Raw genomic sequence first — 25,665 nt, forward strand, 5'->3', positions numbered from 1 at the left:
AACATTGGCACATTACTATTAACAGACTTTTTTCAGACATCAGTTTTCAGTTTTTCCACTAATGCCCTTTTACTGTTGAAGGACAAAATCCACAGCAGCATGGGCATTTAGCATAATTTTTTTCAAAATTACAGTCATAATTGAAAAATACATATTGTGTGTTTAAATGGGGTACAAGACAATCATTGTCTTCAAGGATATTACAGTCTAATAGAAAAAGCAAAAACCAACTGGCAATCATAGCATCTCATGATAAATGCTATGACAGGAGGAGGCGCAGTGGACTCTGGAAGCACAGAAAGAAGGCTAAGATAATTTGGGGAAGGTGACATTTTCTCTGAGATCTCCAAAGGGAGCTAAGAGTTAGAAGGCAGTTGGCTGAAGGAGGGTGGAAGGAGCGGTTCCAGGCAGAGGAAACATATTTTAGGTGAATAAGTGTTTTTAAAGTTCACTACACTGCATACACAAATGGCTTTCAAAACCTGCTTTTGTTCAATTTTCCATAAAACATTATCTGTTTCATCCTCTTATAATTCTGAAAACACTTAAAAAAAATCAATCATTAAAAATGTGGCATAGGTGGTTACTGGTAAATTCATAGGCACTGACATTCTCTAGCCTAATTTATCTTAGTCATTCTTAGTGTTGGATGCATAATGAGTGGCATGAACACTCAACTCTCTATTTTAATATGTTTGTATATTATTTTAATGCTAATGATTTATCACAACTCTTTTAAATTATAAACCCCTAGGAAACAATATGATATTATCTCCAAGTGACTGATTTAATTCCATATACCAAGAGTCTTTCAATAAATACTATTTAAGTGACTATTTTTCCTTTGGTAGATCTGGGAAACAGGAAATTTCAATGTGTGCATGTGTGTGTAAGTTTTGGAGAGAGATTAAGTTCTTTTTTTCTTTTGAGAAAGTGTTGTGCTGATAATGATAGAATGGAAGAAGACAGAAGCTGAGCTACTGAAACTGTAATTGAATATTAAATAGAACCACGACATTTTTAGTTTAAGAAGGTACCCAGCTAACAATACCTGAATTTCTTCAACTCCCTATTAAAATGCCAATGAAGATACCCACGTAATGCTTATGAAGCTATGAACCAAATCATTCCTGAAGTGTTCTCCTAGTTGAAAGAAAACACATACACGTAGACTTACACATATATTTCATGTCACCCAAGGTAGCCTCAAATTAGCTAAAACCCTTTATATGTATTTCTTGATGACTACAAAGTAAACACAGACCTCACTATTACTCATTTCTCCTTCTTTTTGCCTTCACATTCCACAACTGTTCTATCTTTCAGAAATTCATCTCCTCAACCAAAAGAATTTTATTTAACTGTCAACAACTGTAAAGCATCTCAGATTTTAGCCTACTGTTAAGCTAAAAAGTTAGCCTCCACAGTTCCATGGATGCTGACAGAAGATGGAGACTCCTGGGTAAGAGATAAAGAACACTTTATCACTCACATCTAAAGTAACAGCCAAAGAGTCCACATTATTGTGCAAGTTTCCCGAGTCCCAATTCCAAAGAAATGATGCGAAGAATGCCAGACAACAAACCAGTGGACTGCATCATAGGAGAGGAACACTGAACTTAGGGAACTGACCTAGTTTATAACACATACCTATCCTTTGCCCCAGGGAGAGACTTTATCTTTATTTTACTAGATATTAAACATACCTTCCCTATGCTCCAGAGGGACACACTATATCTACCAACGTGATACACTATCTAAATATTATTTCAAACATAATCTAGAGCAAAAAACAGTGAGTGCCTCACTCACAAGATGTAAAAATTTGAGATCCATGGAGAATTGTCCTTCTACAATAACCTTTGCCAAATGTGGCTCTTACTGTTCTCACCTTTCCCTTCCATACTAATTCTCAAGCACAAAAGCTCAGTGCTCTATCTGGCAAGGCCAGACTCTATGAAGAGTCAAGGAAGAGAAGAAAGGAAATGGGTCAAAGACATCTCCATGCATGTGTATGTGTATGTGTGTGTTAGGATAAGATGGGGATAGTCTTAGAACACCTATAAACTAAAATTTTGTATATATCATAAAGAAAGAAGACATACCACAATTAAAAAGTAGGTATGAGTCTATACAACACCATCCAAGGAGAATTTTTATTAACTATAATTTTGAAGACAGTACGTTTAGAAAACTCTTTTGTTTTGTAAAAGGACACACATTATCTGATAAAACACAAAAATAAGGGAGTGGATATAAAATCTTTTATGTAGCCATATCTTCGTCCTTAACTCTGAGACTAAAACAATGTATCAGAAGTTGCACTGAACAACAAATCCAAACTACATCTCCCCAGTGCTGTGATACAAGAGAGGCAGGACCAAATCATGCTTAAGAATAAAAAAGATGGGGGGAGCTAAGATGGCAGCATAGTAGGAGAACGCTGGGCTTGTCTCATACCTTGAACACAGCTAGATAACTATCAAATCATTCTGAATGCCCAAGAAATTGACATGAGGGCTGATAAAACAAACTACACAACTAGAAGGAGAGATGCTACACAGAGGAAGAAAAGAGATGCAGAGACATGGTTAGGAGGAGAAACGAATCACTGGTTCTGTGGAGGGGAGGAAGCCCTGGTTATAGAAAGGAGAAAGAGAGAGAGAGATTGGAGAAAGAGGAGAGAGAGAAAGGAGAGAGAGAACAGAGAGATCTGAAGATCACCTAAAGCACACAGGGAGAGACTGTTCTCAGAGCACATCTGTGAGAGCTAGCATTGCCTCTCCAGTACAGAAGAGAGGGCGGGTGCCATTTCCCTCCCCCACCCCACAGCACAGGTGCCGAGACACCTGCTGAGGGTGGCTAACCCGGACACTGGCTCTTTAGCCAGCTTTGCTCCAAATGCCATGCCCCTGCACTCTGGCGCAATTGTCCTTCTCGGTCAAACCTCCATCAGTCCCAGCAAGGTGAAACCCTCCCCCAGAAGACCAGTCTAGGTCCCAGCCACGCCAGTTCCCTGAAGTTTGGAGTTTTAAAAGTCAGCTGGCCTGGCTGGGATAGAGCCCAAGGTGTGCTGTGGTTCTCCAGGAAGGCAAGCAATCTGGAGACAGACAGTGTGGAAACAGTGATCTGAAAAATGCCTAAGATGCATGAAGGGAAATTATTCATTTTTTTGGGAGGGTTTCCCTGAAAGCAGCAAGTAGGAACTCCCTCTCCGGGGACTAAAGAGCTGGCTGGCACTATTTCCCTCCCCCACCCCTCAGCATAAACTAACTTCAGTAAACAGTGCAGATCTAACACTGGCTGTCTAACCTGCTGACACCAAGTCCTGCCCCCTGTGGTCTCCTGGGACTCCTTTCCCAGGCAAGTGTGCCTAAGTACCAGCCCAGTGGGCCCCTTGCCTAGAAGACCAAGACAAAACCCTGCACACACCACATCTACTGACCACAGCATTTTGCAAAGCTTCAGTTCTACTGGAAGTAGCAACAGGTCTCATTTAACAAGCCTACCAGAGCACACCTAGCTAAAACTCATACTCCAGCCAAGGTCCAAACACTACCCACTGCAGGAAAGGGGAACCTCTACAGACAACTGATCTGAGGAACAGCGCAGCCAAAACACCGCAGCAGAGTGCAGGCAGCACATACCAGAGACATGTCCTGAAGTGCCAGGCCCTGAGCACTATGTGACCTCTTCTCCAGAAAGCCTTTACTCTCAAGAGCAGGAAACAGAACGTAACAGGATTTTCTAAGATCACAGCCAGGGATCTAATCAAAACAGATATAAGTAATATGCCTCATGCAGAATTTAAAGCAACAATCGTAAGGACACTTGTTGCTTGGAAGACATCAGGGAGACCTTTACTGCAGAGAAAAAAGAGCTAAAGAACAATCAGGCCAAAATGAAAAATGCAGTAACTGAGATTTGAAACCAACTAAATGTAATGACCATAAGGATTGAAAAAGCAGAGTAATGACTTAGTGATACAAAAGACATAATTACGGAAAATGATGAAGCTGAATAAAAGAGAGAAAGAATAATGATGGATTACAAGAGTAGACTTAGGGAACTCAGTGACTCCATCAAACATAGTAACATTCCTGTCATAAGAGTCCTGGAAGGAGAGAGAGAAAAGGGGGCAAAAGTTTTATTTCAGGAAATAAAAATAATTTATTTCAGGAAAACTTCCCTAATCCGGGAAAGGAAACAGGCATCCAAATCCAGAAAGCACAGAAAACTCCCATCAAAATCAACAAAAGCAGGCCAACACCAAGGCATATTATAGTTAAATTTACAAAATATAGTGATAAAGAAAAAGTCCTAAAAGCAACAAGACAAAAGAAGTTCCTAACTTACAGGGGAAGACAAATTAGGTTAGCAGCAGATCTCTCCACAGAAACTTGGCAAGCCAGAAGAGAGTGGCTGAATGGGAAAGATCCTCAGCCAAGAATATTCTATCCAGAAAGGCTATCATTCAGAACAGAGGGAGAGATAAAGAGTTTCCAAGACAAACAAAAACTAAAGGAATTCATGACCACAAGAACAGCCCTGCAAGAAATATTAAATGGGACTGTGGGTGGAAAGGAAAGACCAAAAGTGACAAAGACTAGAAAGAAACAGACAAAATCTCCAGAAACAATGACAAAACAAGTAATAAAATGGCACTAAATACACCTCTACTCTGAATATAAATGAGCTAAATGCTCCAATTAAAAGGCACAGTGTATCAGGAATACAATGACTTTTTTCTTTTAAAGACTTTATTTATTTGAGAGCGAGAGAAAGAGAGAGAGAGAGAGAGAGAAAGAGCATGAACAGGGGGAGCAGCAGAGGGACAGGGAGAAGTAGACTCCCCGCTGATCAGGGAGCCCGATGTGGGGCTCAATCCAGGGACCCCAGGATCATGACCTGAGCTGAAGGCAGATGACCAGGTGTCCCAAGGCACAGTGTGTCAGAATGGATTAAAAAAACAAGACCCATCTATATGCTGCCTACAAGAGACTCATTTTAGGCCTAAAACACCTGCACATTGAAAGTAAGGGAATGGAAAATACATTATCCCATGATATGGGATGCAAATGGACATCATGCAAATGGACATCAAAAGAAAGCCAGAGTAGCAATACTTATATCAGACAAACTAGATTTTAAACCAAAGACTGTAACAAGAGATGAAGAAGGGTACTATATCATAATAAAGGGGATTATCCAACAAGAAAATCTAACAATTGTAAATATTCATGCTCCCAACTTGGGACTACCCAAATATATAAAATAATAACAAACATAAAGGAACTCATTGATAATAATACAATAATAGTAGGGGACATTAATACCCCACTTACATCAATGGACAGATCATCTAAGCAGAAAATCAACAAGGAAACAATGGCTTTGAATGACACACTGGACCAGATGGACTTAACAGATATATTCAGAACATTTCATTATAAAGCAGCAGAATGTACATTCTTTTCAAGTGTAAGTGGGACATTCTCTAGAATAGATCACATACTAGATCACAGATCAGGCCTCAATAAGTACAAAAAGATTGAGATCATACCATACATCTTTTCTGACCACATACCATGAAATTTGAAGTCAACCACAAGAAAAAATTTGGAAAGACCACAAACACATGGAGGTTAAAGAACATGCTACTAAAGAATGAATGGGTTAACCAGGAAATTAAAGAAGAAATAAAAAAAAAAAATACATGGAAACAAATGAAAATGAAAACATGACAGTCCAAAACCTTTGGGATGCAGCAAAAGCAGTCATAAGACAGAGAATACAGCAACAAAGGCTTATTAGCTCAAGAAGCAAAAAAATCTTAAATAAACAGCCTAGCTTTACACCTAAAGGTGCTAGATAAAGAACAATAAATGAAGCATAAAGCCAGCAGAAGGGGAAGTAATAAAGAGCAGAAATGAATGATTTAGAAACTAAAAACAAAACAAAAAACAAACAAAAAAAACCCCAGAAAAACAGATCAATGAAACCAGGAGATAGTTCTTTGAAAAAAGTAATAAAATTGATCAACCCCTAGTCAGACTTATCAAAAAGAAAAGAGAAAGGATCCAAATAAATAAAAAAACAAAAACAAATGAGAGATGATAACAACCAACACCACAGAAATACAAACAATTGTAAGAGAATATTATGAAAAATTATATGCCACCAAATTGGATAATCTGGAAGAAATGGATAAATTTCTAGAAATCTATGAACTACCAAAACTGAAATAGGAATAAATAGAAAACTTGAGCAGACCAATAGCCAGCCAAGAAATTGAATAAGTAATCAAAATTTTCCCAGCAAATAAAGTCCAGGGCCAGATGGCATCCCAAGGGAATTCTACCAAACATTTAAAAGAGTTAATACCTACTCTTCTCAAACTATTCCAAAAAATAGAAATGGAAGGAAAGCTTCCAAACTCATTCTATGAGGCCAGCATTACCCTGATTCCAAAACCAAAGATTCCATTTAAAAAGAGAACTACAAGCCAATATCCCTGATGAGCATGGATGCAAAAATTCTCAACAAGATACTAGTTAATCAAATCCAGCAGTACATTACATGAATCATTCACCATGATCAAGTGGGATTTATTCCTGGGCTGCAGGGGTGGTTCAATATTCACAAATCAATCAATGTGATACACCACATTAATAAAAGAAAGGGTAAAAACCATATGATCCTCTCAATAAATGCAGAAAAGTTATTTGGCAAAGTACAACATACATTCATAATAAAACCCTCAACAAAGTAGGGACAGATGGAACATACCTCAACATCAAAAGGCCATACATGAAAGACCCACAGCTAATATCATCCTCAATGGGAAAAAATTGAGCCCTTTTCCTCTACAGTCAGTATAAAGACAGGGATGTCCACTCTCACCACTGTTATTTAACATAGTACTGGAAGTCCTAACCACAGCAATCAAACAACAAAAAGAAATAAAAGGCATCCAAATCAGCAAGGAAGAAGCCAAACTTTCACTATTCACAGATGACATGATACTCTATGTAGAAAACCCAACAGACTCCACCAAAAAATTGCTAGAACTGATAAGCGAATTCAGTGAAGTCACAGGATACAAAATCAATGTAGAAAACTTGTTGCATTCGTATACACCAATAATGAAGCAGCAGAAAGGAAAATCAGGGAATCAATCCCATTTACAATTGCACCAAAAACCGTAAGATACCTAAGAAAAAAATCTAACCAAAATTGAAGATGACACAAACAAATGGAAAGACCGTCCATGCTCAAGGACTGGAAGAACAAATACTGTTAAAATGTCTATTCTACCCAAAGCAATCTATACATTTAATGCAATCCCTATCAAAATACCACCAGTATTTTTCAGAGCTAGAACAAAAGTCCTAAAATGTGTATGGAACCACAAAAGACCCCAGATAGCCAAAACAATCTTGAAAAAGTAAAGCAAAACTGGACACATCACAATTCTGGACTTTAAGCTCTATTACAAAGCTGTAGTGATCGATACAGTGTGGTACTGGCACAAAAACAGACACACAGATCAAGGGAACAAAAGAGAAAACCCAGAAATGAACCCACAACTATATGGTCAATTAGTCTTTGGTAAAGCAGGAAAGAATATTCAATGGGAAAAAAAGACAGCCTCTTCAACAAATGGTGTTGGGAAAATTGTACAGCAACATGCAAAAGGATGAAATTGGACCACTTTCATATACAACACACAAAAATAAATTCAAAATGGATGAAAGACTTAAACGTGAGACAGGAAACCATCAAAATCGTAGAGGAGAACATAGGCAGCAACCTCTTTGATCTCGGCCACAGCAACTTCTTACTAAACATGTCTCATGAGGCAAGGGAAACAAAAGCAAAAATAAACTACTGGCATTTCATCAAGATAAAAAGCTTCTGCACAGCAAAGGAAACAATCAACAAAACTAAAAGACAACGTTTGGAATGGGAGAGGATATTTGCAAATGGTATATCTGATAAAGAGCTAGTATCCAAAATCTATAAAGAACTTATCAAACTCAACACCAAACAACAAATAATCCTGTTAAGAAATGGGGAGAAGGCATGAATAGACATTTTTTCCAAAGAAGACATACAGATGGCTACTGTTAGAAAGATGAAAAGATGCTCAGAATCATGCATCATCAGGGAAATACAAGTTAAAAATACAATGAGGTATCTATCACCTCATACCAGTCAGAATGGCTAAAATTAACAAAACAAGAAACAACAGGTGTTGGCAAGGATGTGGAGAAAGGGGAACCTTCTTACACTGTTGGTGGGAATGCAAACTGGTGCAGCCACTCTGGAAAAGAGTATGGAAGTTACTCAATCCATTACTCCAGCAATTGCACTACTAGGTATTAACCAAAGGATACAAAAATACTAATTCAAAGGGATACATGTACCCCAATGTTTATAGCAGAATTATCAACAATAGCCAAATTATGGAAACAGCCCAAATATACATTGACTGATGAACAGATAAAGAAGATGTGGTATACATATATACAATGGAACGTGACTCAGCCATCAAAAAGAATGATATCTTGACATTTGCAATGGCATGGATAGAGCTAGAGTGTAGTATGCTAAGTAAAATAAGTCAGAGAAAGACAAATACCATATGATTTCATTCATATATGGAATTTAAGAAACACTACATGAACATATGAAAAAAATAAAATAAAAGAAAGCCAAACCAAGAAATAGACTCTTAGCTGTAGAGAACAAACTGAGGGCTGCTGGAGGGAAGGTGGGCAGGGGTATGAGTTAAATGGGTGATGGGTATTAAGGAGGGCACTTGTTGTGATGAACACTGGATGTTATATACAAATGATGAATCACTATATTCTATACCTGAAACTAATATTACACTGTATGTTTACCAAGTGGAATTTAAATTAAAAAAAAGGGGGAAAGGAACAAAAAAAATGAATCCAGCTCTCTTCCTTTAATCCAGAATTTGCCAGTCATTGACCCATGTTGTCTTCATCTTCCCATATAAAAGTACAATAACAGCACATGCCTCACTGGAATCTTGGGAAGATAAAATGGACTGATAAACATAATGTGTTTAAAACACATCTGCATGAGCACCTGGGTGGCTCAGTCTGTTAAGTGTCTGCCTTTGGCTCAAGTCATGATCCCGGAGCCCCGGGATTGAGCCCCATGTCGGGCTCCCTGCTCAACAGGGAGTCTGCTTCTCCCTCTCCCTCTGCCCCTGCCCCTGCTCATGCTCACACTCTCTTCCTCTCTCACTCAAATAAACAGATAAAATCTTTAAAAAAATAAAAATAAAAACAAACTTGCAAAATGCATGCTCAAGCCATATGAGCTGATTCTCTTCTGAGCCAGGAAGTATGATCACAGCACATCTTCTCCATTATCCCTACATCAACCCAACCATTCTACCCCTGCCTTTCCAGGGCATCTTTATTTATTATTTACTGTTCTATTTATTATCATCTATACTCTGAAATGACAAATTCTCAATAGATTTGTGCCTTGTGACTCAATAATCCTGGGAGCTTTGTATTTGGAGACATATATTTTAAAAAGAGTAAAATAGGGCACCTGGATGGCTCAGTTGGTTAAGCGACTGCCTTCGGCTCAGGTCATGATCCTGGAGTCCCAGGATCGAGTCCCGCATCGGGCTCCCTGCTCGGCAGGGAGTCTGCTTCTCCCTCTGACCCTCCTCCCTCTCATGCTGTCTCTCATTCTCTCTCTCTCAAATAAATAAATAAAATCTTTTAAAAAAAAAAGAGTAAAATAATATCTGTGATGTATGGTGGATTTTAAAGCAATATAGCCATACTGAACTAAAAAGAAATGCAATTTGTTTTTATTTAAAAACTCAAGCCCTTTTTCTTAATCTGAGTTATATTTCTTAATTCATATTTTAAGCTTTTTTAAATTTTTTTAAAGATTTTATTTATTTATTTCCCAGAGAGAGAGAGAGAGAGGGAGAGACAGCAAGAGCGGGAACACAAGCAGGAGGAGTGGGAGAGGGAGAAGCAGGCTCCCCATTGAGCAAGGAGACTGATTCGGTACTCGATCTCAGGACCCTGGGATCTTGACCTGAGCCAAAGCAGACACTTAACCAACTAAGCCCACCCAGCCATCCCTACTGTAAACTTTTTAAGGTAGAAAGTTTTAGTCATATAGAAAAGTACAGTGGATGATACCATGAACACTCACCTAGCTTGAATGACTATTAATAGGGCCAAACTCCTTTCCCAAAGTATTACCCCAGCTACTACCAATCTCAGATATCTCACCTGTATCTCAAGCTACTTCCCATTCTCTGAATTATTTTGAAAGAAATCCCAAAATTCCTAATTATTTCTTTACATATATTTAAGCATGAGAATCACATCTAACCTGATTAATTTCTTTATGAACTGATGCATGCTATCCTATGTCTCTAGAAAACTTCAAGAGTATTTAAAATTTCACTTCAAAAATAGCTTATCTGTATTATCTTCTTCATTCCATATTTCTCTTTATATTTTCCATCTAATGTCATTGTACTTTTTCAAACAGCTTTACTGCGGAATATCCAATAGTCAAAAATGACACTTATTTAATATATTTTAATTTATATGCCTACACTCATGACCCTGCACAGGAATCAAGGTAATAATCATATCCATCATCTCCAAAATGTTTCCTTGTGCCTCCCTCCCCAGGCCTTTTTTTTAGGGTAAGAACACATGAGATTTTATCCTCTTAAATTTTTTAAGTGCACAATGTAGTATTGTTACCTACAAACACTATGTTGTATAACCGATTTCTAGAATTTATTCATCATATATAACTATAGCTTTATACCCACTGAAGAACAAATTCCTATATCCTCCTGACAACTATCATTCTACTCTCTATTTCCATGAGTTTGGTTATTTTAGATGCCTCATACAAATGGAATCTTGCAGTATTTGTCTTTCTGTAATTGGCTTATTTCCCTTAGCATAATTCCCACCAGCTTCATCCATATTGTCACTTATGGAAGGATTTTCTTTTTTTTAAGGCTGAATAATATTCCATTCATGTATATACCACAGTTTCTTTATCCATTCATCCATTGATGGCATTAAAGTTGTTTCTGTATCTTTTCTGTTGTGAATAGTGCGACCATGAACGTGGGAATGCAGGTATCTGCTCAAGATCCTGATTTCAATTCCTTCCAATATATAACCAGAAGTGGAATTGCTGCAACATATGATAGTTCTATTTTTGATTTCTTAAGGAAGCCCTCACACTTTCTTTGATGCCTACACCATTTCAGGTCCCACCATCAGTGAACAAGGGTTCCATTATTCATTTCCAGAAACAGATTTCAGAAAAACAGTGAGCACACATATAAGACATAACAACGACATTGATTTTAACATGTGGGGCAATAAACACATCTTAGGGAACAGGAAAATAGGGAATTATGAGTCAGCATTATACTTTCTCTACTGATGAAAGTACATTCTAGTAAAACTAAAGCCATAGAGGACATATGAAAACTATCAAAGTAAAAACATCTTAATGGTAGTTAAGAGTATAATGGTAAGAAGGAAACAAGGATATTTATCCCTGGTTTGAGAATAGCTTTCTATAGAAAAACACCTTTTACATAAGGGTAGAAATACAAAGAATATTCTGAATAGTGGATGCTGAGAGTTAGAGTCTTTCCCGTTCTCTGCTATGAACAAAGAAGTATTGGTTTCTGGTTATGTTACTATAGCAAAAGTAAAGAACTTCACATCTAAAGAGCCTCAGCCCAAGGAAACAAAAAAATAACTGAGAAGGAATTAGGAATTAGTTTATGAACAAAGCTTATCTATTTTGGGAAAGGTAATCTGTCAGGATCCAGGTGCACAGTCAGAGGAGGGAAGTGCAAATAGAATTAAAAAAAAAAATCTATTTGCAAATGTCAACCAGAACACACGGTTTAATTTTGAATAATTAAAAATTACCCTGGTCTTTTTGAACTATCCCACAAAAGAAACAACAATTACCTAGAATAGAGCAATATATGTGTGTACACATATATGTATACACATGTATGTACGTTTGTGTGTGTGTGTGTGTGTATATATACACACACCTGTATATAGGGGAACTATACATAAAATAGAACAGTTTAGGAAATTTATTTCTTGGCATCAGATATAGCAATTAAATTAGGCCTTTAGAACTGAGAGCAGGGAGCCACGTTGAGTGAACTCACTACCAAAAGGCAAAACAGAGGACAGAAATATATTAAATGAGAGAAGAAAGGAATAAAACCAACAATGAAATAATTCACATTAGTGTCAGCTGAGAGATCAGATGCTGTAAAGCACAACTTCAGCGACGGGTAGTACACAAACACTGCATCAGAACACAGTAGAAAAGACGAAAGGAGTAAGAACCTTGAGAAAAAAAGAAGTGACCATTCTGGCGGACGTAGAATGGTGTTTCAAACTATAAAATGTGTGTGTTCCCAAAGGAAAAATAAGAGATAATGGAAGCCATAATCAATTATGCAACAGGAAAAAAGGAACCTGAAGATCAAGTTTACAAGATAAAAAATTTTAATATGATTAAAGCAACACTTAAAAATAATCAGGTAGAACATGTCCTTATTAAAATTTCTAAATTAAGAAAAATATATAGAGGTAAACAAGCAGAAAAATCAAATTAACACAAGGGTATAGAATAGTTTCACTCATAATTATTTTCTAGAATATTGTTTTTAAAAGTTTCCTTGATAGTTCTGTTTTTCTTTAAAAATATTTTAAATGTAAGTAACATGTGCAAAGTTAAAAATTCACAATGCACATTATGGAATAAAATGAAAACTGAATTCCTCCCTTCACTCTCTGATTCCCTAGTCCTTGAGCTAAAGGTACCCGGTATTAGCAGTTACTTGTATATCCCCCACTAAAAATAGTAAGATAGATAAATTTCATATTTTAAAACCTGCTTAGATAGCATGTACTATGCACTGAGCATAGGTACTTCTAAGGACTATAAAATTAGCATCTTCTATTATTCTATATGCACTATTTGGCATTTTTAAGTATAAATTCATAAACATATGTTAGCAGTTTGTTTTACTATATTAGAACATACAAATTTGTGTCATTTTTTTTTTAAATGTTTTATTTATTTATTCATGAAAGTCAGAGAGAGAGAGAGAGGCAGAGGCAGAGGGAGAAGCAGGCTCCCCGCCTAGCAGGGAGCCCGATGTGGGACTCGATCCCAGGACCCTGGGATCGTGACCTGAGCTGAAGGCAGACACTTAACCATCTGAGCCACCCAGGCGCCCCTGTGTCATTCTTTTTAACTGTTGCATAGTATGTCATGCCTATAGCCCCAAATACCTAGCCCTAGCCATCTGATTTTCATTTATTTCTGAAGTCAACAGAAGACCTTCTTAAATATGAAACTCAAAGAATGTGATAACTGTGTAGTTTTTTTTTAAGATTTTATTTATTTATTTGACAGAGAGAGACACAGCGGGAGAGGGAACACAAGCAGGGGGAGTGGGAGAGGGAGAAGCAGGCTTCCCGCAGAGCAGGGAGCCCGATGCAGAGCTCGATCCCAGGACCCTGGGATCATGACCTGAGCCGAAGGCAGATGCTTAACGACTGAGCCATCCAGGCACCCCAATTGTGTAGATTCTTGAGAAAATTACTCACGTCTACAGCCAAAAAATAGACATCTCAAAATCAAGAATCTAATGAGGAGGCCATGTTAACAAGGACCGAAGTGAATACTGGTACCAATTAAATTAACGGGACCAATAATTTTATAAAATGACTACATATAACTTATCACTGTTCATCTTGCCATTCACACTAATCATCTAATATCAATCTCCTTTAAAAGGACCATGCCATGACCATAACACTGCCTTATGGGAACTGATCACTCTGTTCACATCCTCTTCAATCCTGAACAATCTGGAACCAAGATGTCCCCATACAGTCACTGGGAGGGAATTCTGTACAATGGATAAAAGCATTTCTCACTAAATAGGGATATTGTGCAGGAAATTTAAGAATTAAACAGAGTAGAACCAGATAACCTTTAATGCCCATTCCAACTCTCTGATTATATGATAAGCAGTCTGTCTTGTAAAACAATAAAAATTTTACTCTTGGGCATGCTTGAAAATATATCTACGTATATCACTGCCATAATTTTACAGGAAATAGCAACTACATAAGCTGTGACCAACTCTACATGCCAAGGGATTTAATGTGATATATGACCAGATTCATTGGACTAGACCACTTCATCGCATTGCCCAATATCAGCGGGCTGCTTGTCTAGAGCCATAAGTACGTTAAAGCTACTTTAGGCACAAAGCGTTAAAGAAGCCGAAGTATGCTAAATACCTTTGCGTAACCACTTTCCCTAGTTTTTCTGCTACTTGCCCCCTGACATATGCCTACATTCCCCAATGCATCCCACCACTTACAAGCCTTATTTATTTTACCTTAATTTGGGTACTTATTAACACCACTTTTAGCTTTACTTTGTTGTAAGAATTTCTACTCCTACTATACAAGAGTATTCTCTCTTCCTTTTACTGTAATTTTTGTATCTATCAAAGATACAGACACACATGGTTTTAGATAAACCAGATAGTTCTCCAAGACTTGAAATAAAATGTAGCTGTTCTCTCTTACTGTCCCTAAGCTGATTTGCATTCCCCAGAGGTAACTACTCTCGGCTCCTTTGACCGTTTCTTCTGGTATCTACTTTTATGTTTCTAAATAACATGCTTGTTGGGCTATTTCTCATTTTTTCCCCATTTTAGGTGATATCTATTGACTTCCTACTATGGATATTGAGGACTTCACCCTCTTTCCCTCCTCGCTCCCACACACAAAATTCTTAACACTTAACCTTCAATATAGTTATAGCTTTGTTTATAATATCAGTATTAATATTCACAACCACCTTTCTTATACAATCGTTTTTGCTTTTCTTGAAGGGATTAATTTTCTTATTATTGCATGTAATTCTATATCAGGCATAGATATAAATTCTGTCTAAATATACTGAAATATATACTAGAGATCAATTTTCACATAACTGTTTATAACCCCCTTGTACCCTCACTTTATGAAATAATTGGTGGTTCTGATTCTTGTGTTTTCTGGCATTCTGTAGTGGTGTTAACAAGTACCCAAATTAAGGTAAAATACATGAGGCTTGTAAGTGGTGGGATGCATTGGGGAATGCTTCTGAATCTCCTCTACCTCCTCCCCCTCCCCCTGCCACTTACCCATGCCAACTGCCTTTGTTTCTAGTTTCCAAAATGTTGTTGCTGTCATCTCTTTCTTTTTTCCTTGCCTTCTTGATTTAAGCCTTTTACAAATCCTTTCTAAATGGAAATATCAAAGTTTATGCATTATCTTTTAGAGTTTTGGGTTTTTTTTTTTCCAAATTGCAAATCTTCTACCAGGTACAGGCATGCCTCTCTCATGCAAGAATTGTCTATTTTTTTTTTTTTTATGGCAAGTATTTGGGCATCTTAGAGCCCTGTTTTCTTATAGCAAAATTTCATTTACTATTTCTTGATTTTTCATGAGCATTGGGTGTTAAAGTAGGCAAAAAACAAACAAACCACACACACACACACAAAAATTCTCTATTGTCTACAATAACTAATTCCTGTTTAGGAAAAAGATGGATGGAATTCTGTACCAAAAAAGGTAGTAACAACAGTTATTATTGTTGAGCACCTGCTTTATTGCAGGTACTGTTCTAAACACTTTACCGATATTAATTAACTCACTTGATCCTCATGGCAAGCCCAAGATCTTAGGGTTTTCATTCCCTTCTCTGTTTAATAAAAATTATTGGGGGGCGCCTGGGTGGCTCAGTCATTAAGCGTCTGCCTTCAGCTCAGGTCATGATCCCAGGGTCCCGGGGTCGAGCCCCGCATCGGGCTCCCTGCTCCGAGGGGAGCCTGCTTCTCCTTGTCCCTCTGCCTGCCACTCTGCCTACTTGTGCTGTCAAATAAATAAATAAAATCTTTAAAAAAAATTATTGCTTATAGTTACTAATTAATAGAACTCTGGTATATTTTCACAGTTGCATATCTGATTTCCAACATTCACAATTCTCCTTCTTCTGGGAAGTATGGGACCTGATTCTCACACCTTTATAGTCAGCCTTGTCCCCTCCCCTGAACCCTTAAAAACAGCAGCCTAAGGCTCTGACCTCACCCAACCACTCAAGGATTTGGTAGTTAATGTTATTTGCTAACTTGCCACAAGAAATAAATGATATGCCAAAATATCTGACCAGCCGATAATAGATTGTTTCAAATATGTAAGCATTAATAAAAATGAACAAATTAAATTCATAGACATTGGATATCTTGGATAAGAAACAATATACTGTTGTTATTCTACCACGTGTCAGAGGAAGCACAGCGTGGTGGTTCCCACTGTCACTCTGCTCTTTACTAGCTATACAATCTGGAGCAGTTGAGCCTCTTTGGGTTTCAGTTCACTTATCTGTAATATTAATAACTCCTACCCCCCAGTGTTGTAGGCAGGATAAAAGAAATCCATCTTACATGAATAGCATTTGGAACGGTATTCACCATGCTAAGTGTTGGCCGTTACCTAAAATGTTGGCAAACCTCACAGAAACTCTGAAAGGAAGGAGTTACTTGGCATTTTGAGCCTCAAAGAAAGTGCAAAGAGAGTTCGTGTCTCCTAAGTCCATAATTTCCAGAGTAATAGTCTGCAGAGCTCCCAAAATATGTTAGATGAACTGAATTAAGATATCATCTGAGAAAGAAAAGTGTCTCCTCATAATATTCTAAATCAAGGGAGGAAGAGGGAAATGCTGGGTTTTGAGGGTTTAGTGGACCCCTAACCTTTCTGTTTTGAACAAATATTCTGAAAAAACTCTGGAGAGTAAGAATAATTTATGTGAAAATTTTTATTATTCAGAATTATTTTCACATATGAATGCTTAAGGATATTTCCTGAAATTGAAATACTGCGTTTTTCATCATTCCAAGCCATGCTTAAAAATGCATTTTGTCACAGCAAGGTCATGTGTGATCTCACTCCTCCAGTCTCTCTTAGCCTCCTGCCTTGCTCCTCATTCGTGTACTGTGTATTCCAGCCACGCAGGACTTGTCTGTTTCTCCAGCCTGTCTTGCTGGTTTCAACCTCAGAGCTTTAACACATGCTGTTCCCTCAATCTGGAACGTCTTCCCTTTTATTCTTTCTAGCAAACATCTATAGATCTTGCAGATCCTTTAGGTCTGAAATTTTATCTAACCTGCTAAGAAAAGTTGAATCCTTAGGTTTAGGTAAGCCCCCATAATACACTTGCATAATACCTGTATTTCTGCTTCAGAGGACTTTGCATGTTTTTCTTTGTTTAACTGATTATGTATCAGCATTTGTCTCTTCTGCCAACCTATAACCTCTCTGAGTTCAGCAAACATATCTGATTCCTTTTCCCTCTTCACCTCCACTCCTATCCCCCTTAATATTGTACCTTCCAACTAAGTAGTCCCCAATAAATGTTTGTTGAAGAAAGACCAAATGCTTTGTAAAATCAGCTACTTGTGGTGCTTAGCCATTTTCCAAAGATGGAAGATCTATGTTTTAAGAAAACAGGCATGGTAAAGTGAGAGTAATTTAGCAAAAGAAAATTCTTCTTTCCTCTGCAATATATTTTCATATTAAGTCTCCTGGAAATTTTGCCTGTTATAAATCTAGGCTTCAGTTTTTCCCTCCACTTATTGTCTTGATTTTACAGGAAGACAAAAAAAAAAAATCTTTTTGCCATTTAAGAAGTTAAGGTGTTCTTCTATCTGAAATTATTTTGATCTGTTCCCTAAGATTCTTGAAGTAAAGACAGAGTGAGGAGAAAAAAAATTGTATTTTACAGAAATATGACTGAGAAGAGCTTTGTACTCTGCAAAAGTTATTCAAAATTCCAAGTAGCTCTTCCATAACAAAAACCCACCAGGCAAATGACCCCTCTTCCGGTGCACCAATCTGACTGCATAAGAACAAAGTTTCCTCCTTACTAATGCTTAAGGGAAAAAGTCATCCTCACTCAGCTTTCATCGTTAACCAATTGTCACTGTTCTATAGTCTTGTAAACAAGCAGATGAGACAACTGGGATTCATTTTCAAGATCATTAAGAAAGAGCTGAGATGGACTCAGTGAAATTTTAAGTCAATACTTAATCAAGAGAACACATGCCAGAAGAGAGACCAGTATTTTCATCTGACAAACTAAATATCAGCTCCAGGACCATTACTGAAAAGCAGAGTTGATTCTATAACTCCCAGCACACTCAGACAAAAATTTACCACTAAAGTCTAATTTGATTTCCTTATCAGGCAATTAGTATATTATTAAAAATTCACGGCAGGGTCAATCTCCTGTTGATTTACATAATTAAGTTCCCTTCTCCCATATAAATTAAGAGAGTTTTTATTCATTTCTTGGGCAGATTTTTGAGGATGGAAAATATTTTTTTCCACATCATAAACCAAAGTTTCCATGGCTGACACATAAATATACACAAAACTTTTAATCTTTCATAAAGTTCAAGCTGTCAGATTCTGGCAAGAGATGCCCAGTTCTTTCTATTCCCCTTTTTGCTCACTCACTCTCTCAGAAATACCTGTAAATAAATAGTTATTTCTTAATACATGCTGAAAGCATACTTAGTGCTTCCTGAGGAGGTACTTGTTGCCTGTCACCAAGGAAAAGGAATAAACATTAGTGAAAGCCAAACCTCATGAGGTTTATAGGGTTGGTTTAGATAAGAAAGCAAAAAAGTGCTTTCCAGATTGTATTTAAATCTCTTGAGCCCACAGAGTTTGTCTGAAGGCTTCCTCTTTAGGTTTTCTGTTAATACTTTTGCAAGTAAAGAACAAGTTTCCTGTGGGAGTCTGGCACTACTGATTTGGATCTTAGATCCAGAAAATTTAATCACTTCTCAGCCTTTTGGCTAAGATCAAGTGTAGATCCAGAAAATTCAGAAGTCTAAATCAATTTTTTAAAAGGTTAAATTTAGTGATTATAGAAGAAATAGAGGAGATAAAAAAGTTTTCCTTGACCCTCTTAAGGTCTCTGGCTAGGTCTGAAAATGAAATAGACAAAGACAGGAGAAAAGCATATAGATTTTATTGAATTGTTACATGAACATGGGAGCCTTCACAAGAGAATAAGGACCTGAAGTGACCAGAGGAGAGCTTTTATACCTTTTAGAAACAAATAAAAAATAAATTTGTGAAGCCTTGACAAGACAAGGAGGTCTGGGCTAGGGGGTAGTAAATGGTGAAGAAGTAACTTAGAAGATAAGAGTTAGTTTAACAAGGTTTGTTTAAACAGCCTTTGGGGCTTTAAATTCCCTTTCTCTGGTGATAAGGAGATCTTCTACCCTCCTGGTACAGGGAGGGTATCTTTCACTTGAGAGTTTATTTCCTGCTTTCAGGGAAGAAGGGCAAGGGTGGGCAGGTCAGAGTGACCTTCCTGCTTCTGTCTTTTTCTCAAACTCCATCAGCTTAAAATAATCTACCGAGGTACCATATTTGGGGTAGCATGTCCTGATCATCATCAATAGGTTATTTCAGTTCATTCTTCTAGCGTGTTATCCAGTATTTACTGAGAGCCAGGCAACATAAAAAAAAAAAAAACAATGAGGCCAACAACTTTATTGCCTAGTGAGCCAACTAAATGAAATAGGTTATATATTTAATAAAGAGTACCCAGGAGCCCACACGTGCACTTCTTGAGGACAAGATGAGATGGCACTTTTGCAAAAAAAACAAAAGACTGTTAGTTCTGTGTTACTAGATAGAACACTTAGTTTCTTTTATGTTTGAATTGTCCAAACCACCTTCAATTCACCTCCAAGAAAGAAACAGATACAAGAAAAGCTATTAACAATGGTGTTCAGTGTTTAACATTGTTTCTGTCTAAATCTGTATCTCTGCTAAGATGTATGGCAAAAGTTCATGCATTTCTAGTACTGAGCACATAGTAGGCATTGAATCTGTGGAAGGAAGAAAGGAAGTCAATATGTTACTGATTTCAAAAGCATCTACTTTTTTTTAGGATTCAGAAAATTAGCATAGAAGTTATTCATTATTTGACATGAAAAATGTTTGCTTAATGTTAGACAATGGAAAGAGTGAAATTATGTTTTTGAAAAAATATAGTATATGCTTCATTTTTTTAAGAAACCATCTCCAGAAATAGTTTTCTAAAATTAATACCTACTTTCTCAAAGTCCAGATTTGTATTCAGATTCCAGTAACCATCACCACCATGCCATGTAATATTGGCTATAAATAATTATTGTTACTGATCATCTGATTTGTTTCAGAATCCTGGTGAACCAAATAATTTTTCAGGGTTTCTAAGTAAGAAGCATTTATATCTTCTATTTATTTCCGTTCTTTAAATATGTGCTTCCATTTTTAAATTTAAAGGTGAAACTTTCTCAATTTGATATAGGTTTTCAATGTAAACAATTATGCAAATTTTATAGACTATTTAGAAAGAAGTACATGTCAGAGAGGACAGTGGGGAAAAGACGAGATAACAAGCAACCATGCTCAGAATTTAGAACAAAGAATACTGAACATTGTTAAAAATGCTTCATTATTACTCAAAATTGGTCATTTTTGTCCTTCCACATATCCATTACAGGGGAGATTTTCCACAAGATAAAATAAGGACAGAAAGGATTTTTGATGAAAAGTGAGGGCACACACTCCTTAAAGGTGCTCTTGGAAAAATGCTCATTTGAACAGGCAGAGAGTAAATGATTGACACTCTGCATAAGGGCTTTGAAAGTCAAGGCTTTGACGTGTCATTTGTTAGAAACCCTATTATAATAACTGACAGCCATACCCAGCAGATGCACCATAGAGATGTTGTGCCAATTTCTTCCCTAAGAAACATTAAATATTGTGAATTTTAATATGAAATATTCAACAGCAGAAACCAGTACTGCTATTTCTTGTTGACAAGGTAAGGACTAAGCATCATGCACAAAATTCTAAAAGGTATAAAGGTTACGAGTGGTGAAAATCATATCAAAGAGTTACAAGAGCTCCACTAAGCCAGATGAGTTGAAAAGTGGACAGAATGAAATATTTAAAAGTGCAGAGATTCCTTTGATGCATAAGAACTTCTGTTTGAGGGACGAACCTTGAAATCAGCATTTAGAATTTACATAAGACTACGAGCTAATACAAAATATTTCATGACACAAGATTAGGGGTTCTGAGGAATGGGCACATGTTAAATATTCCCAGTTCCCTGCTTAAAATGAGAAAATGACCATAGAGAAGGAATGAGACTAAATGTTTATAAAGGAGACCTGGGCAGCTGCCCCAATGACCCTTTAACACGTCCAAAACTTATACTCTCTACTTAAGCAGTTCACGCAGATTTGAAAGGGAAGAGGAGGGTGTGAGAAAATAGTTTATAAAATCCTGCTGACCACTAATCTTATCGTTGAAATGGGAAATGTGGGCATGCAGGCAGGAGCAGAAGGAGTCAGAAGAGGGCTGTGATTCTCTGCATGTCCTGGGCACAAATGTAAAGGTAAGCTTATTAGAACACACCTGCTGTCCTCTTCCTTGCTCTATTTGCTCTAACTAGAGTGTCAAGAGCAGCATTTGGCATAAGGAAACGTAGTACTTTGCTGCAAGATGGCATCACTGCCTTCCAAGGCATAACTCAGGGATATTTTCCGCATTGTCAATTTGGAAACTGAGTCACATGATACTTAGGTCAGTGCTGGGACATGCTGGGATAACATGTCCTGCTGGGCCTTGTCCCCGACTGTCTCTTTTTCTTTATCTAGAAGACTTTCTTACCCCACCACTTGGTTTATATTTGGGAACATAAACATCTGATTTACCATTAATTTCCTTTTGTTAATATCAATGCACTGAATCACTATTTGGGAGGTCAGCCACTTGCGTTCGATAAGACCACAAGACTGCTAAAAGGTAGAAATAATTCTTGCCCATCTGATAGCAGCAATTTAAATTGATACCTCGGATATTGGGAGGAGGGAATTTCCTAAGGATGACAGCTAGCCTCTGATCTAATTTCAAAACCTTTTTAAATGCTTCACTGTGGTTTCCACCTAATGGCTTCCTGAAGCCATTATGCTCAGCAGAAGAATCCTTAGACACGGCACCCAGAATGCAAGTCTAAAAGGCATGTCTCCTATTGATTAACTAATGAATTAATTAATCCAAAGAGCCTGTGTTCCTTACCAAAGATCTATGTGTCTCAGGCTCAGGTGGCGTGGGGAGGGGGAAACAGACTATGAATACCTGAAAACATATGATCAGTACAAAGATTCAACTTTTTTTTTCTTTTTTTGAAAAGCCTAACCTATGAAGATGACAGCATAACCTCTTTGCTGTGAAAGTGTTAGAGGTGATTTTGAGAACTTTATTAGTAGTCCTTGTGCTCCTCCCATCCGCATGTAACTTCCCCATTAGGGAATTACCTTATAATACCCCTAATTAATGCTAATTTATGCCCGTTTAGTGACCATAAAAATGTGTCACCAAATTTTAATTTCATGGGGAGGGTAGATAGATAAAAGTACTAAAGAATTAGTGTGTCATTTACTAAAGAGACCTTTAGGAACAATAAAGACCATCTGCCCTGTCAATCTTCATGCTCTGGAGACAACACTACACCTTACAATCCAATGATAAATAAAATTGCCTGCCGTAGCGATGAGGGTAAATGTTGCCCTTCTTCATTATTTGTGTCAAACCAGGATAGGTGGAACTTTGAGAGAGACAGCTTGTTGCAAATGCTGACTGTTCATTTTAAAATTAAGTTTTACGGGTAGCAAAGCATTTTTATAGAACAAAGGTGACATCTATTATCCACTTAGGTCTCAAGAGTATATTTTTCATAGGTTGTTAATTAAATAGTTCAGAAGGCAGTTTCTGAAATGTATCAGGTGAATTCTTTATTTATGTATGCCCCAGATTCCCAATATTCATGTACTTAAATGAGAATTTCGTGTCAGTAGGTTTTGCAGACTGCAGCAATGCTATTTCTAGATATATCCTAAACTTTCCTTTATATTTAACACTTTTGGCTTCACTAGCAACTGACTTCAATGTGTAACAATGCGCACTTGCTGTTTCAAGTTTCAAGGAGATTCAGCAGGCAATACAGCGCATCTTCGATTCCTTGTGCCTAGTAAAGAGTCTGCCGCATGGTATAGGCTCACTAAATATTTGCCGAGTGAGTAAATGAATGAATGGATGGATGATTTCAATCATCTGCCCATGTGGCCTCTATTCTCCATAAAAGTTCCTGACAATGTGACAATTCTTTCTGCCAGATTCCTCTAAATGGAGGAAGAAAAATCAATGAATATGTTCAAAGTAATGGTAAGTACTCCTAAGACTCTGGCACAGACTCCTATTAGGTGATACGAGGCTAATAATATAATTGCTGAAACCTCTGGTACTCCCACACCCAAGCCTTTTTAATTGGAAGGATTCCAGATGTCTCAGCCGCTCTTCTGGCTTTAGCGACTCACAGAGAACCAGTCACCTCTCCATTCATTGCCACACAGGCTACTCTCCCACGTACAGCTGTTCCTGAAGCACTCTTTTCTATGGCCCCCTGACGCAGCCACTGCGTGCAGAGCCTGGACTCAGAGCCCTATGCTAGGACAACGCTCCAATCCCTGGTCATACTAAGAGCTAACATTTCTGTCCCATCCAGGATGACCAGAGGTAAGCCTGTGAGTCTCTCGATCTTGGGATAGAGCTCTGAAAGGCAGAATTGTCTTTTTGATGAGTGGGGAAGAACTGTTCTAAGCTAATGCACATTTGTATTGAGGTCTGGTCACAGTATCAAAGCAGCTGGTAAGCAAAGAGACTCACAGAGCAGGACCAGGCAGGGAGTCCCAGAGAAACAGGACAGGGACCAGGGTGGCAAGAGCACTGTATTTTTCTAATGGGAAGATCTGCAAATAGTGATTCAGAAAGACAGTATATATATATACATATATATATATCTATATATATTTTAAATCAGCTAAAAGAGTATGCTTAATGTGAGCACAGTTTTGTCAAAAATAATATGCACAGGTGCAAATGTAAATATTTTCCTATCTTATCTATCCATCTACCTACCTATGGCATGTATAAGAATATGCAACCAAATTATAAAATGGTTACTTCTGGGTCTTAGAAATACAGATAAATTTTATTGTATTTACTGAACTTACTGTATTTACTGAAATTTTATTTTTACAACTAGCAAGTGTAATATTTTTCCTCCAAAGAAGTTATTACCACTTTGAATAGTAACACGAATAAAAAAGAAAACATACTCAGTGACAAAGAGGGTGAGAGATCCTTGGCAACAACTGCTCTAAATTTCTGATTCAGAAAGCAAAAGCCTTTAACTTGGAGGATAAGGAAAATAAAACATTATTTCTCCTCTGATGATCTTAACGTTCAGAAAATACAAATATTTTAAATGATGCAAGTAGGTAAAAAAGTACTGAATTTCACGACATAGTTTCTTTGTATCACTTGAAACCAACATTTTATCGAATCAGTCATCAAATATGCATTTCATTCAGGTTATTTCTGAGACTGTTCTGGTTTGGAAACCATGAAAAACTTCAAGGGGTGCCTGTGTTAACGCAGAAGGGGGAATGTCAGCTTTCTCTGCCAGCATTGCTAAGACGGGAATGCTGGGAACAACTGAGGGCAAGTTCAGCCATTTCCCCCAAGTTCCCAAAACCAGTGTGTCTTCCCCGAGTTCATTCATAAAATGTGCTCTCTTTCCCCAGCATTAAGTTCTGGAAACAACTTGGCACCATCAACTCTGTATAGGAATGACATCAGAACGATTTTCTCTTGATTTTAAGGAGAGCCTTTTTTCCTGCGAGTTGAAGTTACAAAATGGCACAACTTGCCCTCAGGAATTTTAAGGCCATTTAGCCCATTGTATTGATTCCCATGCGACTCTAGGGCTGGATCAAAGACACGACAGAAAATGAAAAAGGTGAAACAACACATGAGCAAGGTAATCTCAAAAACAGAAAAGGAGAAGAAAACAAAAGGAAGATTTTCTTCCTCCTTTTAAACCATTATCTCTTGGGGACGTCTTTAATGCTCTAAAAGGTCTTAGGAAGGAGGAAAGGTTATCTTAGTGGCATCGGGAATGCTATCCTGGGGATTTTATTACCGGGGAAGTGAAAAGGAAGCCCTGATTCTCTGTCTGGCTCAGGGTCACCTCTGTCTGTGATGTGCCTTATGACTGGTTAGAAAGATAAACATATGGCACCTCAAACTATTTTCATTTGATAAGGACACAAATAAAACTGGGACTTCACAAAAATAAAAGTTACACTTAATTAGGAGGACTATTTAGAGGACATTTCACTGATTGGTCTCTTGCCTAAAAAATATTTTCTTCTTGCCCATAAAAATTGTTGATCTGTATTCTCTATGCTTATTTTCATTCTTTCTTTTCCAGCACAAGGTCAGTTTTATAGACAATATATTGTTTCTCATAAAAATGAAATGGCCCTTCCTCATGTATGCAGGCTATAATTAAAATACATCCAGATCTGTAGCA

The 25,665-nt window shown here is 37.4% G+C and overlaps 1 long non-coding RNA gene and 1 pseudogene across 1 annotated transcript in view; one reads left to right on the forward strand and one right to left on the reverse strand.

Annotated features, from left to right (window-relative positions):
* The window catches only part of LOC118521007 (uncharacterized), a 499,349-nt gene that overhangs the window by 341,639 nt on the left and 132,045 nt on the right, over nt 1–25,665 (reverse strand). The window lies entirely within an intron of this gene.
* Nucleotides 18,996–19,145, forward strand: LOC118521012 (U2 spliceosomal RNA; annotated as a pseudogene).

This window comes from Halichoerus grypus, chromosome 4, assembly GCF_964656455.1.
Source record: "Halichoerus grypus chromosome 4, mHalGry1.hap1.1, whole genome shotgun sequence".
Lineage (NCBI taxonomy): Eukaryota > Metazoa > Chordata > Mammalia > Carnivora > Phocidae > Halichoerus > Halichoerus grypus.